The sequence below is a fragment of the Physeter macrocephalus genome, chromosome 2 (genome assembly GCF_002837175.3).
Source record: "Physeter macrocephalus isolate SW-GA chromosome 2, ASM283717v5, whole genome shotgun sequence".
In the NCBI taxonomy this organism is placed as follows: domain Eukaryota; kingdom Metazoa; phylum Chordata; class Mammalia; order Artiodactyla; family Physeteridae; genus Physeter; species Physeter macrocephalus.
In genome coordinates this window covers 46213257-46217574 of record NC_041215.1, presented here as the reverse complement: position 1 = coordinate 46217574, position 4318 = coordinate 46213257, and positions in this window count along the sequence as shown.

Below are 4318 nucleotides of genomic sequence, written 5' to 3'. Positions count from 1 at the left end.
TAAGAAAAAAAAATGTCATGAAGAGATTAGGGGTAGGACGGGAATAAAACACAGACCTACTAGAGCGTGGACTTGAGGATATGGGGAGGGGGAAGGGTAAGCTGTGACGAAGTGAGAGAGTGGCATGGACATATATACACTACCAAATGTAAAATAGATAGCTAGTGGGAAGCAGCCGCATAGCACAGGGAGATCAGCTAGGTGCTTTGTGACCACCTAGAGGGGAGGGATGGGATAGGGAGGGTGGGAGGGAGGGAGACACAAGAGGGAAGAGATATGGGAACATATGTATATGTATATGTATAACTGATTCACTTTGTTGTAAAGCAGAAACTAACACACCATTGTAAAACAGTTATACTCCAATAAAGATGTTAAAAAAAAAAAAAGAAGTATCTTGTTGTTTTAGGGGAAGGCACTAATTTAAATATCAAGATGGTACATAAATTTAAGAATATAAATAGCTGATAACACTGCAAGTGGTTGATTTTCTTTCATACTAAATATTGAATTTTTTTATTGTTTGTTTTCCTTTCAACTCATGTCTTTTCCCTCATTACATATCCCAGTGAGCTGCTCATTGATTTTTCACTAGTGACTACAGACGATGATTTGAAACGAGTCCTGTTACATCTGGGAATCAGCCAAAGACTTGTTGATTTAAGAGAGCTGTTTGATTTCCTAGGCCAGACTTATAATAATTCATAGGTCATTTATAGCAGTGCCCGCTGGTAGACTGCCTATTGTGCGCTTGCAGGACTGGGCCAGACTTATAATAATTCATAGGTCATTTATAGCAGTGCCCGCTGGTAGACTGCCTATCATGCGCTTGCAGAACTGTGGAGACTGAAAAAAATGAATTGCCTCCCAATGTCACAGCTAAAGAAACTCTTGGCATTTAAGAATCTCTCTCCTGAGCAGAAAAGACAAAGATGACCCCACGTGCAAAATCCAAAATGAGAAAATCAAGAATTTTTACCCTAAAATGCTCATGTGTTTACCCAACCCCTAGCGCAGTCCAGAACATAACAGGTGCTTAAGGAATATCTGTTGAAACTTGAAATAATTCATTAATAAGTTAATTATTTCTGAGAAAATGCTGGCTGATACTTTAATAAGCTTTGAACTTGACTATCAATAAGACCAAATGAAAATAATTTCAATGGAATTTTATAATCATTTATACATAATGACCATTTATATGCATCTTTTGTTGCAAAAGACAGCTTAGGTTAATAAAATGTAGAATGGCAGAGTGATAAAACTTTGGATGTGAGTGAGAATACTGAATTTGACACTAGTTAGATAGATAACTTTTAGGCAAATTACTTAACCTCACTGAACTTCACGTTTCACAATGAATATACATTAATTTCTTAATTAGAAAAATAATAATAAATTTTAAAAGTAAAAACTGTGCTTTATGTAAAGGGCTGAGTACCTATCCCTAAAAGAGCATATAAATATGGTAAGATGCTAGAATTACAAAAGGTATAGTTATTTGAAAAATGAAATACTGACCAGAAACAAAAGGGCAGCATTAGAAAAAAATTTCCCCCCCCAAAAAAAAATAGAAAAGGAAAAAAAATGTAAAGAAGGAAATGTGGCCAAGTGGGAATCGCATTTCTAGAATTGCAAATGGTAACCTGGTAATTATAAAGACATCATATATGAAAATTACCTAACTAATAATATTCGCCTGGGAGGAGATGAGATTCTTTGGGGCTGGTTTGTCTTCCGTGTGCCCTGGCAGATTTCATCTACTGTTCTGGGAGACTCCAGACATGGAATTGAGAACACTTTGCAGATCACAGAATGCTTAGAGATCTGGAATGAAAAGCCACCCCCATCTCTGGATCAGTGTGGATCCAGGAACCCTGAAGGAGAGGAAAAGAAGCCAGTGTTTCACTGGGGTTCAGACACAGAAAGACTTAGAAGAAATTGCACCTGAAAGAGAAGCGGTAGGGCCCCTAAGGCAGTCAGATGAGTGAAGGGGCCTGACAAAGTGAGCCAGACTAAGCAGCTGGCCTGGGATTTGAAGGGAACAGGATGTCCAGGTTCAGCTGAGAAAGAGACAGGAAGGAATAAAAGTGAATTCTAGTTAAAAAGTAGTAAACAGAACACATACATTTAGTTCTCCTCCCTCCCAGGCCCCTCTTAAAATAACCATGTGGAATATTTAATAATGTTTTGAAATTTTCAAAGGCTAATTTCAAGGGTCAAAAAAATGGGAAAGGAGAGGATTAAAAACAGAAATTGGAAAAGCAGAAGGGCTTGTAATAACCACTGCCGTAGACTTGAGGAAGTTGAACCCCAAAAGCCGATACTGTTAAAGCTGAGGAAGAAAATCAATTTGCTGTTCTCAGAAAAGGCTCAGGAGTTGATGGCTTCAGACATCTATGGGAAAAGTAACCAAAAACAGGAAGGTTAGTTGAAAGTGTGTTTAAGAAACAAATACTCCTTAAATCCTCTCCCCAACTCCATATTGATGGATACATTCCCCTTCCTCACCTCTGAAAACTATAAAACAGAAAGTGTCTGGACTGGAGAATATCAGACACCCTAGAAGTTTGGAGATGCACAATCAGCACAGAGAGATTAAGTGAAAATTCTCCTACTAAATTTTGACACCATTCCCTGCAGGCTCTTATCACCAGTCAGCTACTAAAACAATGGAAGCAAGGCCCGTAGCCTCCATGAGGAAGACTGGAAGATTCTTCTCTGAGCATTCTGATTGGGCCAAGAGTAAGATGGTAAAGGTACTGACTTCTGGGTTCACCAAGGAAATGGTCAAGGCAACTTAATTTTCAGTGAAGCTCTGAGTTGACACACTCATATATACAGTGGTTCCAATCAGCTTTTCAGTGACTAGTTTCTCAGTGTGAGAGGACAGCCAAGGACCACACTGCTGCTAGGGAAGCCCTTACACAAAAAACTGAGATGAAAGCAATTTGGGAAAAATCAGAGATGCTACAGGCAGAAGAAAATTACAAAAATAAAACTATATTCTTAGAAACATAAGAGAAGGTATTTCATCCATAAACTAGAATAGGATGAGGGCTCTTGTAATACAGCAGTTTAACATAAACTAAAACTTCAGTAGAAGGTTTGGAAGACAAAATTAAGAAAATCTTTCAGAAACTAAAGGAAAAAATGACAAGGAGATGCAGTATAAAACTGAAAAGATTAGGCAATAAGAGCCTAAGAGGACCAACATCTGGATAATAGGCCTTTCAGAGAGAGAAAAAAATAAATAAAACAGAAAAAAAAGAGAAGAAGATAATAAATAAATAATTCAAGAAAATTTTCCATCCCTGAAGGGGTGTTTCCAGCACAAGAGAGCCTATTGTGTGCTCAGCATAGTGGACAAATGTAAATCCACATTAAGGGCACAGCATCATGATATGCTGGAGACAAATAGAAAAATTTTAAGCATCCAGGGAATGCAGCCAAAATAAGAAGTCACAAATAAAAATTAAAATTCAAAGTGACTTGAGAGTTCTCAATCACAACACAGATAGCTAGAAGACAATAGGCGAATGCCTTAAAAATGCTGAGGAGAACTGACTTCACCTTAGATTTCTATACTCTGATAGACTATCAGTGCATCATGATGATTAAAAAAAGAAAATAAAAGTTTCAGATATTCAACACACCAATATTTTACCTCCCATACACATTTTCTCAGGAAGCTACTGGAAGACAGGCTCCACCAGTAAAAGAGAGTAAACCAAAAAAGAGGAAGGCATGGCATACAGGAAATAGGAAGGAAATAGGAAGACTATCATAAGAAAGAGATGAAGGGTTCCCAGTCCAGTAGGAAGGGAGATCCCAGGTTGCCCTCTGTGTCACAGGAAAAGAGGAAAGAGTGGAAGCAGACTGGAACAGGTCAGAAGACTCCTGGAGAGGCACCCCCAAGAAAATGCAAGTGAATCACCAGTAATTGTTTTTGTACAGAGAGAAGATTAAACAGTTGTGGGATAGTTTGTGGTTGGACTGCCATTAAATACCTAGAAATTTAAACAAAAATATGAGACTATTATGAATTCTAGGAAAAACAAAATGTGTAGTCAAGAAAAGGTAGTCATGGTCTTCCACATAGCTTACCCATGAAAATCAATTGCAATAGTCATAACAGCATCAGAGTACATACCCGATGCTTTGATATAACTATATTAAAGTGGTAAAAGGATGCAAAATAGGAAAAGAAACCTTCCAGAGTTGGAAGTCAATAGAAAATGGCTACCATTGGATAATTAAGGAATGGCCGTATAAACATTTTATTTAAGAAAAATGAGATGGCAAAAAAATAGAAATA